The sequence below is a fragment of the Nerophis ophidion genome, linkage group LG14 (assembly GCF_033978795.1).
Source record: "Nerophis ophidion isolate RoL-2023_Sa linkage group LG14, RoL_Noph_v1.0, whole genome shotgun sequence".
Taxonomy (NCBI): Eukaryota; Metazoa; Chordata; class Actinopteri; order Syngnathiformes; family Syngnathidae; genus Nerophis; species Nerophis ophidion.
The window spans coordinates 1,273,325-1,295,389 of NC_084624.1; positions in this window are offsets into that span (position 1 = coordinate 1,273,325).

Genomic DNA, 22,065 nt, shown 5'->3' on the forward strand with positions numbered 1-22,065 from the left:
ATTTGTCTTAAAAAGCCTTTAATATTGAATTTAGGTAAGTTTTAGCAGAATCAGGTATTTTGGAAAGAATCACAAATACAAATATTAGGTTTTACTGGCCTCATATTGGTCACACTCAAAATGACAGTTTTTGAAACATAACTCCAAAAATACACATGCAAAATGTCTAATAATGCCTGAAGAAATGCATCTTCGAGAGTTTTCCTGAAAAAAAAACATTTGGTAAGGTTTGCAAAAACAAAATTTGATTTGTTACTCAATTTGACAGTAATGTACTTAGAATCCTGAGATAATGCGAACAAAGCAATAAAAATGTATTCAAACATAATTCCTAATCCAAACGTGCAAAATGTCAAAAAATGCCTGTGATATTGAATACATGTGAGTTTTACTAGATACAGTGGTTTTTCAATGGTTTGCAAATACAAAAATGAGGTTTTACTCAATATGACTGTATACTGTAACACTCAATATGACAGTTATTTAAACATAACTCCTACACCACACATGAAAAATGGCTAATAATGCCTGAAATAATGCATCTTTGGGAGTTTTACTCGAAACATATGCTTTTTTAAATCTTGCAAATGCAAAAAGTAGTTTTTTACTCAATATGACTATAATAGTCTTAGAATCTTGAGATAGTCCGAAAAAAGCAATACAAATGTATTCAAACATAACTTCTAAACAACACATGCAAAATGGCTAATAATGCCTAGAGATATGTTTTTTTTAGCTGTACAAGAAAAATGATCTTTTGTAAGGTTTGCAAAGACACAAGTTAGTTTTTTTATTCAATATAACAGTGTAACTGTCATACTAAATATGAAAGGTTTATAATCATAACTCCAAAACCACATATGACATTTGTCTTAAAAAGCCTTTAATATTGAATTCATGTAAGTTTTTGCAGAATCAGGTATTTTGGAAAGAATCACAAATACAAATATTAGGTTTTACTGGCCTCATATTGGTCACACTCAAAATGACTGTTTTTGAAACATAACTCCAAAAATACACATGCAAAATGTCTAATAATGCCTGAAGAAATATATCTTCGAGAGTTTTCCTGAAAAAAAAAAACATCTGGTAAGGTTTGCAAAAACAAAATTTGATTTGTTACTCAATTTGACAGTAATGTACTTAGAATCCTGAGATAATGCGAAAAAAGCAATAAAAATGTATTCAAACATAATTCCTAATCCAAACGTGCAAAATGTCTAAAAATGCCTGTGATATTGAATACATGTGAGTTTTACTAGATACAGTTGTTTTTCAATGGTTTGCAAATACAAAAATGAGGTTTTACTCAATATGACTGTATACTGTAACACTCAATATGACAGTTATTTAAACATAACTCCTACACCACACATGAAAAATGGCTAATAATGCCTGAAATAATGCATCTTTGGGAGTTTTACTCGAAACATATGCTTTTTTAAATCTTGCAAATGCAAAAAGTTGTTTTTTACTCAATATGACAATAATGTTCTTAGAATCCTGAGATAATGCGAAAAAAGCAATAAAAATGTATTCAGAAATAACTTCTAAACAACACATGCAAAATGGTTAATAATGCCTAGAGATATGTTTTTTTGTTAGTTGTACTAGATAAATGATCTTTTGTAAGGTTTGCAAAGACACAAGTTAGTTTTTTTATTCAATTTAACAGTGTACCTGTCATCCTAAATATGAAAGGTTTATAATCATAACTCCAAAACCAAATATGAAATTTGTCTTAAAAATCCTTTAATATAGAATTTGTGTGAGTTTTAGCAGAATCAGGTATTTTGGAAAGAATCACAAATACAAATATTAGATTTTACTGGCCTCATATTGGTCACACTCAAAATGACAGTTTTTGAAACATAACTCCAAAAATACACATGCAAAATGTCTAATAATGCCTGAAGAAATGCATCTTCGAGAGTTTTCCTGAAAAAAAAACATTTGGTAAGGTTTGCAAAAACAAAATTTGATTTGTTACTCAATTTGACAGTAATGTACTTGGAATCCTGAGATAATGCGAAAAAAGCAATAAAAATGTATTCAAACATAATTCCTAATCCAAACGTGCAAAATGTCTAAAAATGCCTGTGATATTGAATAAATGTGAGTTTTACTAGATACAGTTGTTTCTCTATGGTTTGCAAATACAAAAATGAGGTTTTACTCAATATGACTGTATACTGTAACACTCAATATGACAGTTATTGAAACATAACTCCTACACCACACATGAAAAATAGCTAATAATGCCTAAAATAATGCATCTTTGGGAGTTTTACTTGAAACATATGCTTTTTTAAATCTTGCAAATGCAAAAAGAAGTTTTTTTACTCAATATGACTATAATAGTCTTAGAATCCTGAGATAATGTGAAAAAAGCAATAAAAAGGTATTCAAACATAACTTCTAAACAACAAATGCAAAATGGCTAATAATTCCTAGAGATATGTATTTTGGTTAGTTGTACTAGAAAAATGATCTTTTGTAAGGTTTGCAAAGACACAAGTTAGTTTTTTTATTCAATTTAACAGTCATCCTAAATATGAAAGGTTTATAATCATAACTCCAAAACCAAATATGAAATTCGTCTTAAAAAGCCTTTAATATTGAATTTATGTGAGTTTTAGCAGAATCAGGTATTTTGGAAAGAATCACAAATACAAATATTAGATTTTACTGGCCTCATATTGGTCACACTCAAAATGACAGTTTTTGAAACATAACTCCAAAAATACACATGCAAAATGTCTAATAATGCCTGAAGAAATGCATCTTCGAGAGTTTTCCTGAAAAAAAAAAACATTTGGTAAGGTTTGAAAAAACAAAATTTGATTTGTTACTCAATTTGACAGTAATGTACTTGGAATCCTGAGATAATGCGAAAAAAGCAATAAAAATGTATTCAAACATAATTTCCTAATCCAAACGTGCAAAATGTCTAAAAATGCCTGTGATATTGAATACATGTGAGTTTTACTAGATACAGTTGTTTTTCAATGGTTTGCAAATACAAAAATGAGGTGTTACTCAATATGACTGTATACTGTAACACTCAATATGACATTTATTTAAACATAACTCCTACACCACACATGAAAAATGGCTAATAATGCCTGAAATAATGCATCTTTGGGAGTTTTACTCGAAACATATGCTTTTTTAAATCTTGCAAATGCAAAAAGTAGTTTTTTACTCAATATGACTATAATAGTCTTACAATCCTGAGATAATGCGAAAAAAGCAATAAAAATGTATTCAAACATAACTTCTAAACAACACATGCAAAATGGCTAATAATGCCTAGAGATATGTGTTTTTGTTAGTTGTACTAGAAAAATGATCTTTTGTAAGGTTTGCAAAGACACAAATTAGTTTTTTTATTCAATATAACAGTGTAACTGTCATACTAAATATGAAAGGTTTATAATCATAACTCCAAAACCAAATATGAAATTTGTCTTAAAAAGCCTTTAATATTGAATTATGTGAGTTTTAGCAGAATCAGGTATTTTGGAAAGAATCACAAATACAAATATTAGATTTTACTGGCCTCATATTGGTCACACTCAAAATGACAGTTTTTGAAACATAACTCCAAAAATACACATGCAAAATGTCGAATAATGCCTGAAGAAATGCATCTTCGAGAGTTTTCCTGAAAAAAAAACATTTGGTAAGGTTTGCAAAAACAAAATTTGATTTGTTACTCAATTTGACAGTAATGTACTTGGAATCCTGAGATAATGCGAAAAAAGCAATAAAAATGTATTCAAACATAATTCCTAATCCAAACGTGCAAAATGTCTAAAAATGCCTGTGATATTGAATAAATGTGAGTTTTACTAGATACAGTTGTTTCTCTATGGTTTGCAAATACAAAAATGAGGTTTTACTCAATATGACTGTATACTGTAACACTCAATATGACAGTTATTGAAACATAACTCCTACACCACACATGAAAAATAGCTAATAATGCCTAAAATAATGCATCTTTGGGAGTTTTACTTGAAACATATGCTTTTTTAAATCTTGCAAATGCAAAAAGAAGTTTTATTACTCAATATGACTATAATAGTCTTAGAATCCTGAGATAATGTGAAAAAAGCAATAAAAAGGTATTCAAACATAACTTCTAAACAACAAATGCAAAATGGCTAATAATTCCTAGAGATATGTATTTTGGTTAGTTGTACTAGAAAAATGATCTTTTGTAAGGTTTGCAAAGACACAAGTTAGTTTTTTTATTCAATTTAACAGTCATCCTAAATATGAAAGGTTTATAATCATAACTCCAAAACCAAATATGAAATTCGTCTTAAAAAGCCTTTAATATTGAATTTATGTGAGTTTTAGCAGAATCAGGTATTTTGGAAAGAATCACAAATACAAATATTAGATTTTACTGGCCTCATATTGGTCACACTCAAAATGACAGTTTTTGAAACATAACTCCAAAAATACACATGCAAAATGTCTAATAATGCCTGAAGAAATGCATCTTCGAGAATTTTCCTGAAAAAAAAAACATTTGGTAAGGTTTGAAAAAACAAAATTTGATTTGTTACTCAATTTGACAGTAATGTACTTGGAATCCTGAGATAATGCGAAAAAAGCAATAAAAATGTATTCAAACATAATTTCCTAATCCAAACGTGCAAAATGTCTAAAAATGCCTGTGATATTGAATACATGTGAGTTTTACTAGATACAGTTGTTTTTCAATGGTTTGCAAATACAAAAATGAGGTGTTACTCAATATGACTGTATACTGTAACACTCAATATGACATTTATTTAAACATAACTCCTACACCACACATGAAAAATGGCTAATAATGCCTGAAATAATGCATCTTTGGGAGTTTTACTCGAAACATATGCTTTTTTAAATCTTGCAAATGCAAAAAGTAGTTTTTTACTCAATATGACTATAATAGTCTTACAATCCTGAGATAATGCGAAAAAAGCAATAAAAATGTATTCAAACATAACTTCTAAACAACACATGCAAAATGGCTAATAATGCCTAGAGATATGTTTTTTTGTTAGTTGTACTAGAAAAATGATCTTTTGTAAGGTTTGCAAAGACACAAATTAGTTTTTTTATTCAATATAACAGTGTAACTGTCATACTAAATATGAAAGGTTTATAATCATAACTCCAAAACCAAATATGAAATTTGTCTTAAAAAGCCTTTAATATTGAATTATGTGAGTTTTAGCAGAATCAGGTATTTTGGAAAGAATCACAAATACAAATATTAGATTTTACTGGCCTCATATTGGTCACACTCAAAATGACAGTTTTTGAAACATAACTCCAAAAATACACATGCAAAATGTCGAATAATGCCTGAAGAAATGCATCTTCGAGAGTTTTCCAGAAAAAAAACATTTGGTAAGGTTTGCAAAAACAAAATTTGATGTGTTACTCAATTTGACAGTAATGTACTTAGAATCCTGAGATAATGCGAAAAAAGCAATACAAATGTAGTCCAACATAATTCCTAATCTAAACGTGCAAAATGTCTAAAAATGCCTGTGATATTGAATACATGTGAGTTTTACTATAGTACAGTTGTTTTTCTATGGTTTGCAAATAGAAATTTAGGTTTTACTCAATATGACTGTATACTGTAACACTCAATATGAGAGTTATTTAAACATAACTCCTACACCACACATGAAAAATGGCTAATGATGCCTGAAATAATGCATCTTTGGGAGTTTTACTCGGAACATATGCTTTTTTAAATCTTGCAAATGCAAAAAGTATTTTTTACTCAATATGACTATAATGTTCTTAGATTCCTGAGATAATGCGAAAAAGCAATACAAAAGTTTTCAAACATAACTTTTAAACAACACATGCAAAACGGCTAATAATTCCTAGAGATATGTATCTTTGTTAGTTGTAGTAGAAAAATGATATTTTGTAGGGCTCACTTGGAAAACAAAATCCTATTTGTATGGTTAGTTTGCTCTAAATTTCTACTATAATTTTTCAATTTTCTTAAATAGGTTATAAATCTGTAAAATTGAAGACATTATCTGTAAATTAAAAAAAAGCCTGTTATTTTAAGTAATATGCCAGTAATGACAAACTATGTATATTCCTATTTTTTTTTACAGAAAAATACCAAATTATTTATACATATTATTTTCTGTTTTCTCAAATTACTTTCAATTTCATGTAAAATTACAGTAATTAACTTTAATTAAATATGTAGCTTGTTATATGAAAGTATTTGTTCATACTAACAATCTAACAGTTTTATATGTAATTTTAAGGTAAATCAAATGTTTTCAATATTTATGTGTATTTTCACATTCAAGTCGAAAAATATATGTAGCCTCTTATAAAAGGTGTATGCTCAAACTGTAATATGACGTACATGAAATACTGCAAGAGATTCTTAATCAACAGTCAACAGCCGTACAGATCATACTGACGGTGGCCGTACAAACAACTTTAACAATGTTACAAATATGCGCCACACTGTGGAGCCACATCAATCAAGACTGACAAACACATTTCAGGTGAACATCGTCACCGTAACACAACATTAACACAACAGAAACAATTCCTAGAATTCCATGTGTTACAATATACACCCCCACCACCTAACCCCGCCCAGCTCAACCAACGCACGGAGGGGGGCGGTGATGTTTTGGGGCACGGGGTTGGGTGGTAGCGGGATTGTAGCCCGGAAGAGTCAGCGCTGCTTGGGCTTCTGGGTATTTGTTATGTTGTTTTTATGTTTTATTACAGTGAGGATGTTTTCCTGAAATGTGTTTATCATTCTTGTTCGATGTGGGTTCACAGTGTGGTGCATATTTGTAACAGTGTTAAAGTTGTTTGTACAGCCACCGTCAGTGTGACCTGTGTGGCTGTTGACCAAGTATATTTTGCAGTCACTTTTCAAATGAACGACGAAACCGTGCTCATCACATGCCTCAATTGGCACGCTGATGATTTGATGAATGAGCGTTCAATAAAACCCACCACGGTATTACGTGTCATATTCGCCCGGCCAAATTTTGAGTCAACCCTACATGAGGGTCAGTGAAATTCTCGTGGTGAAATGATAGGAATGGTAAGTATGTCGCTAGGGTGGGATAGCCATTCATGTAAGGTTAACCCACTGTGTATCAATTTCCTGCATCCAGTGGCCCCCCGCTAAAGTCAATGAGACACCCCTGATCCAACAATTCAGAAAAAATCTGTTAAACAATGGTATTTTTCTGTGGAATCGCCAGCATTGTCACTTCACTAAAGGTGGTTGATCGTAATAATTTGGAAAAACTCTTTAGAATAAAGGTATTTTTCTTACCTTAATGTAATTTTAAGGTAAATTATTTTTTTTTAATATTTATGTGTATTTTCACATTCAATGAGAAAAATATATGTAGCCTCTTATAAAAGGTTTATGCTCAAACTATCCATCCATCCATTTTCTACCGCTTATTCCCTTTTGGGGTCGCGGGGGGCGCTGGCGCCTATCTCAGCTACAATCGGGCGGAAGGCGGGGTACACCCTGGACAAGTCGCCACCTCATCGCAGGGCCAACACAGATAGACAGACAACATTCACACTCACATTCACACACTAGGGCCAATTTAGTGTTGCCAATCAACCTATCCCCAGGTGCATGTCTTAGGAAGTGGGAGGAAGCCGGAGTACCCGGAGGGAACCCACGCATTCACGGGGAGAACATGCAAACTCCACACAGAAAGATCCCGAGCCTGGATTTGAACCCAGGACTGCAGGACCTTCGTATTGTGAGGCAGACGCACTAACCCCTCTGCCACCGTGAAGCCCGCTCAAACTAACATTTACATTTTTTTCCCTGTAATATGACATACATGAGTGACTGCAAGACATACTTAATCAACAGTCAATAGCCTTACAGATCACACTGACGGTGGCCGTACAAACAACTTTAACAATGTTACAAATATGCGCCACATTGTGGAGCCACATCAAACAAGAATGACAAACACATTTCAGGAAAACATCTTCACCGTAACACAACATTAACACAACAGAAACAATACCCAGTATTCCATGTGTTACAATGTACACCCCCCACCACCTGTTGTTTTTATGTTTTGTTACAGTGAGGATGTTTTCCTGAAATGTGTTTATCATTCTTGTTCGATGTGGATTCACAGTGTGGTGCATATTTGTAACAGTGTTAAAGTTGTTTGTACAGCCACCACCAGTGTGACCTGTGTGGCTGTTGACCAAGTATGTCTTGCAGTCACTATCACATGCATGACAATACCGCGCACATCACACTAATCAGTAGGCATGCTAATGATTTGGTGAATGAGCGTATAAAAAGTCACCCGGCCAGACTTTGGGTCAATCCTACATGAGGGTCAGTAAAATTCTCACAGTGAAATGGTAGGATCAGTAAGTATGTTGCTAGGGTGGGGTAGCCATTCATGCAAGGTGAATCCACTTTGCATCAAGTTCCTGCAACCAGTGGCCCCCCACTAAAGTCAATGAGACACCCCTGATCCTAACTATTCAGAAAAAATCTGTAAAACAATGGTATTTTTCTGAGGAACCGCCAGCATTGTCACTTCACTAAAGGTGGTTGATCGTAATAATTTGGAAAAACTCTTTAGAATAAAGGTATTTTTCTGCAGAACTGTTTGCATCGTCACTTTATTAAAGGTGGTTGATCTTAATAATTTAGTAAAAATCTGTAAAATTATGATATTTCACCCCAAAACGTTTCATGAATATATCTGTAAATGTAATATTTTTGATCATTATTTGGTTTACAATGTTTTACTTTAGTTTTATGGTTTTTGTTTGGCAGCCGTAGCTGCCAGTAAATGACCGTTTTTTTACAAAATTGATTTCTACAGTGTTTGCAAAGATAAAAGTTAGTTTTTTTTATTCAATATAACAGTAAAACTGTCATACTAAATATGAAAGGTTAATAAACATAACTCCAAAACCAAACATGAAATCTGTCTAAAAAAGCCCGTAATGTTGACTTTATGTGAGTTTTACCTGAATTAAGTATTTTGGAAAGGTTCACAAATACAACAATTTTGTTTTACTTGCCTCACATTGGTCACACTCAATAAGACAGTTTTTGAACCCTATCTCCAAAAATACACATGCAAAATTACAAAAAAATGCCTGAAGAAATGTATCTTTGTGAGTTTTACTGGATAAAAAAACATTTTGTGAGGGTTGCAAAAACAAAAATAAATATTGTACCCAATTTGACAGTAATGTACTTAAAATCCTGAGATAATGCAAAAAGAGCAATAAAAATGTATTCCAACATAATTCCTAATCCAAACGTGCAAAAAGTCTAAAAATGCCTGTGATATTGAATCCATGTGAGTTTTACTAGATACAGTTGATTTTCTATGGTTTACAAAATCAAAAATGAGGTTTTACTCAATATGACTGTATACTGTAACACTCAATATGACAGTTATTTAAACATAACTCCTACACCACACATGGCTAATAATGCCTGAAATAATGCATCTTTGGGAGTTTTACTCGAAACGATTGCTTTTTAAAATCTTTGCAATGCAAAAAATTGTTGTTTTATTCAATATGACAATAATGTTCTTGGAATCCTGAGATAATGCGAAAAAAGCAATAAAAATGTATTCAAACATAACTTCTAAACAACACATGCAAAATGGCTAATGATAGCTAGAGATATGTTTTTTTTGTTAGTTGTACTAGAAAAATGATCTTTTGTAAGGTTTGCAAAGACACAAGTTAGTTTTTTTATTCAATATAACAGTGTAACTGTCCTACTAAATATGAAAGGTTTATAATCATAACTCCAAAACCAAATATGACATTTGTCTTCAAAATCCTTTAATATTGAATTTATCTAAGTTTTAGCAGAATCAGGTATTTTGGAAAGAATCACAAATACAAATATTAGATTTTACTGGCCTCATATTGGTCACACTCAAAATGACAGTTTTTGAAACATAACTCCAAAAATACACATGCAAAATGTCTAATAATGCCTGAAGAAATGCATCTTCGAGAGTTTTGCTGAAAAAAAAACCCATCTGGTAAGGTTTGCAAAAACAAAATTTGATTTGTTACTCAATTTGACAGTAATGTACTTAGAATCCTGAGATAATGCGAAAAAAGCAATAAAAATGTATTCAAACATAATTCCTAATCCAAACGTGCAAAATGTCTAAATATGCCTGTGATATTGAATACATGTGAGTTTTACTAGATACAGTTGTTTTTCAATGGTTTGCAAATACAAAAATGAGGTTTTACTCAATATGACTGTATACTGTAACACTCAATATGACAGTTATTTAAACATAACTCCTACACCACACATGAAAAATGGCTAATAATGCCTGAAATATTGCATCTTTGGGAGTTTTACTCGAAACATATGCTTTTTTAAATCTTGCAAATGCAAAAAGTAGTTTTTTACTCATTATGACTATAATAGTCTTAGAATCCTGAGATAATGCGAAAAAAGCAATAAAAATGTATTCATACATAACTTCTAAACAACACATGCAAAATGGCTAATAATGCCTAGGGATATGTATTTTTGTTAGTTGTACTAGAAAAATGATCTTTTGTAAGGTTTGCAAAGACACAAGTTAGTTTTTTTTTCAAAATAACAATGTAACTGTCATACTAAATATGAAAGGTTTATAATCATAACTCCAAAACCAAATTTGACATTTGTCTTAAAAAGCCTTTAATATTGAATTTATGTAAGTTTTAGCAGAATCAGGTATTTTGGAAAGAATCACAAATACAAATATTAGATTTTACTGGCCTCATATTGGTCACACTCAAAATGACAGTTTTTGAAACATAACTCCAAAAATACACATGCAAAATGTCTAATAATGCCTGAAGAAATGCATCTTCGAGAGTTTTCCTGAAAAAAAAAACATTTGGTAAGGTTTGCAAAAACAAAATTAGATTTTTACTCAATTTGACAGTAATGTACTTAGAATCCTGAGATAATGCGAAAAAAGCAATAATAATGTATTCAAACATAACTTCTAAACAACACATGCAAAATGTCTAAAAATGCCTGTGATATTGAATACATGTGAGTTTTACTAGATACAGTTGTTTTTCAATGGTTTGCAAATACAAAAATGAGGTTTTACTCAATATGACTGTATACTGTAACACTCAATATGACAGTTATTTAAACATAACTCCTACACCACACATGAAAAATGGCTAATAATGCCTGAAATAATGCATCTTTGGGAGTTTTACTCGAAACATATGCTTTTTTAAATCTTGCAAATGCAAAAAGTAGTTTTTTTACTCAATATGACTATAATAGTCTTAGAATCCTGAGATAATGCGAAAAAAGCAATAAAAATGTATTCAAACATAACTTGTAAACAACAATTGCAAAATGGCTAATAATGCCTAGAGATATGTATTTTGGTTAGTTGTACTAGAAAAATGATCTTTTGTAAGGTTTGCAAAGACACAAGTTAGTTTTTTTATTCAATATAACAGTGTAACTGTCATACTAAATATGAAAGGTTTATAATCATAACTCCAAAACCAAATATGAAATTTGTCTTAAAAAGCCTTTAATATTGAATTTATGTAAGTTTTAGCAGAATCAGGTATTTTGGAAAGAATCACAAATACAAATATTAGATTTTACTGGCCTCATATTGGTCACGCTCAAAATGACAGTTTTTGAAACATAACTCCAAAAATACACATGCAAAATGTCTAATAATGCCTGAAGAAAAACATCTTCGAGAGTTTTCCAGAAAAAAAAAATTTGGTAGGGTTTGCAAAAACAAAATTTGATTTGTTACTCAATTTGACAGTACTATACTTAGAATCCTGAGATAATGCGAAAAAAGCAATAAAAATGTATTCAAACATAATTCCTAATCCAAACGTGCAAAATGTCTAAAAATGCCTGTGATATTGAATACATGTGAGTTTTACTAGATACAGTTGTTTTTCAATGGTTTGCAAATACAAAAATGAGGTTTTACTCAATATGACTGTATACTGTAACACTCAATATGACAGTTATTTAAACATAACTCCTACACCACACATGAAAAATGGCTAATAATGCCTGAAATAATGCATCTTTGGGAGTTTTACTCGAAACATATGCTTTTTTAAATCTTGCAAATGCAAAAAGTATTTTTTTTACTCAATATGACTATAATAGTCTTAGAATCCTGAGATAATGCGAAAAAAGCAATAAAAATGTATTCAAACATAACTTCTAAACAACAAATGCAAAATGGCTAATAATGCCTAGAGATATGTATTTTGGTTAGTTGTACTAGAAAAATGATCTTTTGTAAGGTTTGCAAAGACACAAGTTAGTTTTTTTATTCAATATAACAGTGTAACTGTCATACTAAATATGAAAGGTTTATAATCATAACTCCAAAACCAAATATGACATTTGTCTTAAAAAGCCTTTAATATTGAATTTATGTAAGTTTTAGCAGAATCAGGTATTTTGGAAAGAATCACAAATACAAATATTAGATTTTACTGGCCTCATATTGGTCACGCTCAAAATGACAGTTTTTGAAACATAACTCCAAAAATACACATGCAAAATGTCTAATAATGCCTGAAGAAATGCATCTTCGAGAGTTTTCCAGAAAAAAAAAAATTGGTAGGGTTTGCAAAAACATAATTTGATTTGTTACTCAATTTGACAGTACTATACTTAGAATCCTGAGATAATGCGAAAAAAGCAATAAAAATGTATTCAAACATAATTCCTAATCCAAATGTGCAAAATGTCTAAATATGCCTGTGATATTGAATACATGTGAGTTTTACTAGATACAGTTGTTTTTCAATGGTTTGCAAATACAAAAATGAGGTTTTACTCAATATGACTGTATACTGTAACACTCAATATGACAGTTATTTAAACATAACTCCTACACCACACATGAAAAATGGCTAATAATGCCTGAAATAATGCATCTTTGGGAGTTTTACTCGAAACATATGCTTTTTTAAATCTTGCAAATGCAAAAAGTAGTTTTTTACTCAATTAGACTATTATAGTCTTAGAATCCTGAGATAATGCGAAAAAAGCAATAAAGATGTATTCAAAAATAACTTCTAAACAACACATGCAAAATGGCTAATAATGCCTAGAGATATGTATTTTGGTTAGTTGTACTACAAAAAAGATCTTTTGTAAGGTTTGCAAAGACACAAGTTAGTTTTTTTTTCAATATAACAATGTAACTGTCATACTAAATATGAAAGGTTTATAATCATAACTCCAAAACCAAATATGACATTTGTCTTAAAAAGCCTTTAATATTGAATTTATGTAAGTTTTAGCAGAATCAGGTATTTTGGAAAGAATCACAAATACAAATATTAGATTTTACTGGCCTCATATTGGTCACACTCAAAATGACAGTTTTTGAAACATAACTCCAAAAATACACATGCAAAATGTCTAATAATGCCTGAAGAAATGCATCTTCGAGAGTTTTCCTGAAAAAAAAAACATTTGGTAAGGTTTGCAAAAACAAAATTTGATTTTTACTCAATTTGACAGTAATGTACTTAGAATCCTGAGATAATGCGAAAAAAGCAATAATAATGTATTCAAACATAACTTCTAAACAACACATGCAAAATTTCTAAAAATGCCTGTGATATTGAATACATGTGAGTTTTACTAGATACAGTTGTTTTTCAATGGTTTGCAAATACAAAAATGAGGTTTTACTCAATATGACTGTATACTGTAACACTCAATATGACAGTTATTTAAACATAACTCCTACACCACACATGAAAAATGGCTAATAATGCCTGAAATAATGCATCCTTGGGAGTTTTACTCGAAACATATGCTTTTTTAAATCTTGCAAATGCAAAAAGTTGTTTTTTTACTCAATATGACTATAATAGTCTTAGAATTCTGAGATAATGCGAAAAAAGCAATAAAAATGTATTCAAACATAACTTCTAAACAATAAATGCAAAATGGCTAATAATGCCTAGAGATATTTATTTTGGTTAGTTGTACTAGAAAAATGATCTTTTGTAAGGTTTGCAAAGACACAAGTTAGTTTTTTTTATTTAATATAACAGTGTAACTGTCATACTAAATATGAAAGGTTTATAATCATAACTCCAAAACCAAATATGACATTTGTCTTAAAAAGCCTTTAATATTGAATTTATGTAAGTTTTAGCAGAATCAGGTATTTTGGAAAGAATCACAAATACAAATATTAGATTTTACTGGCCTCATATTGGTCACGCTCAAAATGACAGTTTTTGAAACATAACTCCAAAAATACACATGCAAAATGTCTAATAATGCCTGAAGAAATGCATCTTCGAGAGTTTTCCAGAAAAAAAAATTTGGTAGGGTTTGCAAAAACAAAATTTGATTTGTTACTCAATTTGACAGTACTATACTTAGAATCCTGAGATAATGCGAAAAAAGCAATAAAAATGTATTCAAACATAATTCCTAATCCAAACGTGCAAAATGTCTAAAAATGCCTGTGATATTGAATACATGTGAGTTTTACTAGATACAGTTGTTTTTCAATGGTTTGCAAATACAAAAATGAGGTTTTACTCAATATGACTGTATACTGTAACACTCAATATGACAGTTATTTAAACATAACTCCTACACCACACATGAAAAATGGCTAATAATGCCTGAAATAATGCATCTTTGGGAGTTTTACTCGAAACATATGCTTTTTTAAATCTTGCAAATGCAAAAAGTAGTTTTTTACTCATTATGACTATAATAGTCTTAGAATCCTGAGATAATGCGAAAAAAGCAATAAAAATGTATTCAAACATAACTTCTAAACAACACATGCAAAATGGCTAATAATGCCTAGGGATATGTATTTTTGTTAGTTGTACTAGAAAAATGATCTTTTGTAAGTTTTGCAAAGACACAAGTTAGTTTTTTTTCAATATAACAGTGTAACTGTCATACTAAATATGAAAGGTTTATAATCATAACTCCAAAACCAAATATGACATTTGTCTTAAAAAGCCTTTAATATTGAATTTATGTAAGTTTTAGCAGAATCAGGTATTTTGGAAAGAATGACAAATACAAATATTAGGTTTTACTGGCCTCATATTGGTCACACTCAAAATGACAGTTTTTGAAACATAACTCCAAAAATACACATGCAAAATGTCTAATAATGCCTGAAGAAATATATCTTCGAGAGTTTTCCTGAAAAAAAAAACATTTGGTAAGGTTTGTAAAAAAAAATTTGATTTGTTACTCAATTTGACAGTAATGTACTTAGAATCCTGAGATAATGCGAAAAAAGCAATAAAAATGTATTCAAACATAATCCCTAATCCAAACGTGCAAAATGTCTGAAAATGCCTGTGATATTGAATACATGTGAGTTTTACTAGATACAGTTTTTTTTCAATGGTTTGCAAATACAAAAATGAGGTTTTACTCAATATGACTGTATACTGTAACACTCAATATGACAGTTATTTAAACATAACTCCTACACCACACATGAAAAATGGCTAATAATGCCTGAAATAATGCATCTTTGGGAGTTTTACTCGAAACATATGCTTTTTTAAATCTTGCAAATGCAAAAAGTAGTTTTTTTACTCAACATGACTATAATAGTCTTAGAATCCTGAGATAATGCGAAAAAAGCAATAAAAATGTATTCAAACATAACTTCTAAACAACACATGCAAAATGGCTAATAATGCCTAGAGGTATGTATTTTGGTTAGTTGTACTAGAAAAATGATCCTTTGTAAGGTTTGCAAAGACACAAGTTAGTTTTTTTTATTCAATATAACAGTGTAACTGTCATACTAAATATGAAAGGTTTATAATCATAACTCCAAAACCAAATATGACATTTGTCTTAAAAAGCCTTTAATATTGAATTTATGTAAGTTTTAGCAAAATCAGGTATTTTGGAAAGAATCACAAATACAAATATTAGATTTTACTGGCCTCATATTGGTCACACTCAAAATGACAGTTTTTGAAACATAACTCCAAAAATACACATGCAAAATGTCTAATAATGCCTGAAGAAATGCATCTTCGAGAGTTTTCCTGAAAAAAAAAAACATTTGGTAAGGTTTGCAAAAACAAAATTTGATTTATACTCAATTTGACAGTAATGTACTTAGAATCCTGAGATAATGCGAAAAAAGCAATAATAATGTATTCAAACATAACTTCTAAACAACACATGCAAAATTTCTAAAAATGCCTGTGATATGAATACATGTGAGTTTTACTAGATACAGTTGTTTTTCAATGGTTTGCAAATACAAAAATGAGGTTTTACTCAATATGACTGTATACTGTAACACTCAATATGACAGTTATTTAAACATAACTCCTACACCACACATGAAAAATGGCTAATAATGCCTGAAATAATGCATCTTTGGGAGTTTTACTCGAAACATATGCTTTTTTAAATCTTGCAAATGCAAAAAGTAGTTTTTTTACTCAACATGACTATAATAGTCTTAGAATCCTGAGATAATGCGAAAAAAGCAATAAAAATGTATTCAAACATAACTTCTAAACAACAAATGCAAAATGGCTAATAATGCCTAGAGATATGTATTTTGGTTAGTTGTACTAGAAAAATGATCGTTTGTAAGGTTTGCAAAGACACAAGTTAGTTTTTTTTATTCAATATAACAGTGTAACTGTCATACTAAATATGAAAGGTTTATAATCATAACTCCAAAACCAAATATGACACTTGTCTTAAAAAGCCTTTAATATTGAATTTATGTAAGTTTTAGCAAAATCAGGTATTTTGGAAAGAATCACAAATACAAATATTAGATTTTACTAGCCTCATATTGGTCACACTCAAAATGACAGTTTTTGAAACATAACTCCAAAAATACACATGCAAAATGTCTAATAATGCCTGAAGAAATGCATCTTCGAGAGTTTTCCAGAAAAAAAAAATTTGGTAAGGTTTGCAAAAACAAAATTTGATTTGTTACTCAATTTGACAGTACTATACATTAGAATCCTGAGATAATGCGAAAAAAGCAATAAAAATGTATTCAAACATAATTCCTAATCCAAACGTGCAAAATGTCTAAAAATGCCTGTGATATTGAATACATTTGAGTTTTACTAGATACAGTTGTTTTTCAATGGTTTGCAAATACAAAAATGAGGTTTTACTCAATATGACTGTATACTGTAACACTCAATATGACAGTTATTTAAACATAACTCCTACACCACACATGAAAAATGGCTAATGATGCCTGAAATAATGCATCTTTGGGAGTTTTACTCGAAACATATGCTTTTTTAAATCTTGCAAATGCAAAAAGTTGTTTTTTTACTCAATATGACTATAATAGTCTTAGAATCCTGAGATAATGCGAAAAAAGCAATAAAAATGTATTCAAACATAACTTCTAAACAACAAATGCAAAATGGCTAATAATGCCTAGAGATATGTATTTTGGTTAGTTGTACTAGAAAAATGATCTTTTGTAAGGTTTGCAAAGACACAAGTTGTTTTTTTTATTCAATTTAACAGTGTAACTGTCATCCTAAATATGAAAAGTTTCTAATCATAACTCCAAAACCAAATATGAAATTTGTCTTAAAAAGCCTTTAATATTGAATTTATGTGAGTTTTAGCAGAATAAGGTATTTTGGAAAAAATCACAAATACAAATATTAGATTTTACTGGCCTCATATTGGTCACACTCAAAATGACAGTTTTTGAAACATAACTCCAAAAATACACATGCAAAATGTCTAATAATGCCTGAAGAAATGCATCTTCGAGAGTTTTCCAGAAAAAAAACATTTGGTAAGGTTTGCAAAAAAAATATTTGATTTGTTAGTCAATTTGACAGTAATGTACTTAGAATCCTGAAATAATGCGAAAAAATCAATAAAAATGTATTCAAACATAATTCCTAATCCAAACGTGCAAAATGTCTAAAAATGCCTGTGATATTGAATACATGTGAGTTTTACTAGATACAGTTGTTTTTCAATGGTTTGCAAATACAAAAATGAGGTTTTACTCAATATGACTGTATACTGTAACACTCAATATGACAGTTATTCAAACATAACTCCTACACCACACATGAAAAATGGCTAATAATGCCTGAAATAATGCATCTTTGGGAGTTTTACTCGAAACATATGCTTTTTTAAATATTGCAAATGCAAAAAGTAGTTTTTTACTCAATATGACTATTATAGTCTTAGAATCCTGAGATAATGCGAAAAAAGCAATAAAGATGTATTCAAACATAACTTCTAAACAACACATGCAAAATGGCTAATAATGCCTAGAGGTATGTATTTTGGTTAGTTGTACTAGAAAAATGATCCTTTGTAAGGTTTGCAAAGACACAAGTTAGTTTTTTTTATTCAATATAACAGTGTAACTGTCATACTAAATATGAAAGGTTTATAATCATAACTCCAAAACCAAATATGACATTTGTCTTAAAAAGCCTTTAATATTGAATTTATGTAAGTTTTAGCAGAATCAGGTATTTTGGAAAGAATCACAAATACAAATATTAGATTTTACTGGCCTCATATTGGTCACACTCAAAATGACAGTTTTTGAAACATAACTCCAAAAATACACATGCAAAATGTCTAATAATGCCTGAAGAAATGCATCTTCGAGAGTTTTCCTGAAAAAAAAAAACATTTGGTAAGGTTTGCAAAAACAAAATTTGATTTATACTCAATTTGACAGTAATGTACTTAGAATCCTGAGATAATGCGAAAAAAGCAATAATAATGTATTCAAACATAACTTCTAAACAACACATGCAAAATTTCTAAAAATGCCTGTGATATGAATACATGTGAGTTTTACTAGATACAGTTGTTTTTCAATGGTTTGCAAATACAAAAATGAGGTTTTACTCAATATGACTGTATACTGTAACACTCAATATGACAGTTATTTAAACATAACTCCTACACCACACATGAAAAATGGCTAATAATGCCTGAAATAATGCATCCTTGGGAGTTTTACTCGAAACATATGCTTTTTTAAATCTTGCAAATGCAAAAAGTTGTTTTTTTACTCAATATGACTATAATAGTCTTAGAATCCTGAGATAATGCGAAAAAAGCAATAAAAATGTATTCAAACATAACTTCTAAACAACAAATGCAAAATGGCTAATAATGCCTAGAGATATTTATTTTGGTTAGTTGTACTAGAAAAATGATCTTTTGTAAGGTTTGCAAAGACACAAGTTAGTTTTTTTTATTTAATATAACAGTGTAACTGTCATACTAAATATGAAAGGTTTATAATCATAACTCCAAAACCAAATATGACATTTGTCTTAAAAAGCCTTTAATATTGAATTTATGTAAGTTTTAGCAGAATCAGGTATTTTGGAAAGAATCACAAATACAAATATTAGATTTTAATGGCCTCATATTGGTCACGCTCAAAATGACAGTTTTTGAAACATAACTCCAAAAATACACATGCAAAATGTCTAATAATGCCTGAAGAAATGCATCTTCGAGAGTTTTCCAGAAAAAAAAAATTTGGTAGGGTTTGCAAAAACAAAATTTGATTTGTTACTCAATTTGACAGTACTATACTTAGAATGCTGAGATAATGCGAAAAAAGCAATAAAAATGTATTCAAACATAATTCCTAATCCAAACGTGCAAAATGTCTAAATATGCCTGTGATATTGAATACATGTGAGTTTTACTAGATACAGTTGTTTTTCAATGGTTTGCAAATACAAAAATGAGGTTTTACTCAATATGACTGTATACTGTAACACTCAATATGACAGTTATTTAAACATAACTCCTACACCACACATGAAAAATGGCTAATAATGCCTGAAATAATGCATCTTTGGGAGTTTTACTCGAAACATATGCTTTTTTAAATCTTGCAAATGCAAAAAGTAGTTTTTTACTCATTATGACTATAATAGTCTTAGAATCCTGAGATAATGCGAAAAAAGCAATAAAAATGTATTCAAACATAACTTCTAAACAACACATGCAAAATGGCTAATAATGCCTAGGGATATGTATTTTTGTTAGTTGTACTAGAAAAATGATCTTTTGTAAGGTTTGCAAAGACACAAGTTAGTTTTTTTTCAATATAACAGTGTAACTGTCATACTAAATATGAAAGGTTTATAATCATAACTCCAAAACCAAATATGACATTTGTCTTAAAAAGCCTTTAATATTGAATTTATGTAAGTTTTAGCAGAATCAGGTATTTTGGAAAGAATGACAAATACAAATATTAGGTTTTACTGGCCTCATATTGGTCACACTCAAAATGACAGTTTTTGAAAAATAACTCCAAAAATACACATGCAAAATGTCTAATAATGCCTGAAGAAATGCATCTTCGAGAGTTTTCCTGAAAAAAAAAAACATTTGGTAAGGTTTGCAAAAACAAAATTTGATTTGTTACTCAATTTGACAGTAATGTACTTGGAATCCTGAGATAATGCGAAAATAGCAACAAAAATGTATTCAAACATAATTCCTAATCCAAACGTGCAAAATGTCTAAAAATGACTGTGATATTGAATACATGTGAGTTTTACTAGATACAGTTGTTTTTCAATGGTTTGCAAATACAAAAATGAGGTTTTACTCAATATGACTGTATACTGTAACACTCAATATGACAGTTATTTAAACATAACTCCTACACCACACATGAAAAATGGCTAATAATGCCTGAAATAATGCATCTTTGGGAGTTTTACTCGAAACATATGCTTTTTTAAATCTTGCAAATGCAAAAAGTAGTTTTTTACTCAATATGACTATTATAGTCTTAGAATCCTGAGATAATGCGAAAAAAGCAATAAAAATGTATTCAAACATAACTTCTAAACAACACATGCAAAATGGCTAATAATGCCTAGAGATATGTATTTTGGTTAGTTGTACTAGAAAAATGATCTTTTGTAAGGTTTGCAAAGACAAAAGTTAGTTTTTTTATTCAATATAACAGTGTAACTGTCATACTAAATATGAAAGGTTTATAATCATAACTCCAAAACCAAATATGACATTTGTCTTAAAAAGCCTTTAATATTGAATTTATGTAAGTTTTAGCAGAATAAGGTATTTTGGAAAGAATCACAAATACAAATATTAGATTTTACTGGCCTCATATTGGTCACACTCAAAATGACAGTTTTTGAAACATAACTCCAAAAATACACATGCAAAATGTCTAATAATGCCTGAAGAAATGCATCTTCGAGAGTTTTCCTGAAAAAAAACATTTGGTAAGGTTTGCAAAAACAAAATTTGATTTTTTACTCAATTTGACAGTAATGTACTTAGAATCCTGAGATAATGCGAAAAAAGCAATAACAATGTATTCAAACATAATTCATAATCCAAACGTGCAAAAATGTCTAAACATGCCTGTGATATTGAATACATGTGAGTTTTACTAGATACAGTTGTTTTTCAATGGTTTGCAAATACAAAAATGAGGTTTTACTCAATATAACTGTTTACGGTAAGACTCAATATGACAGTTATTTAAACATAACTCCTACACCACACATGAAAAATGGCTAATAATGCCTGAAATAATGCATCTTTGGGAGTTTTACTCGAAACATATGCTTTTTTAAATCTTGCAAATGCAAAAAGTTGTTTTTTACTCAATATGACTATAATAGTCTTAGAATCCTGAGATAATGCGAAAAAAGCAATAAAAAGGTATTCAAACATAACTTCTAAACAACAAATGCAAAATGGCTAATAATGCCTAGAGATATGTTTTTTTGTTAGTTGTACTAAAAAAATGATCTTTTGTAAGGTTTGCAAAGACACAAGTTAGTTGTTTTTTTTTCCAATATAACAGTGTAACTGTCATACAAAATATGAAAGGTTTATAATCATAACTCCAGAACCAAATATGAAATTTGTCTTGAAAATCCTTTAATATTGAATTTATGTGAGTTTTAGCAGAATCAGGT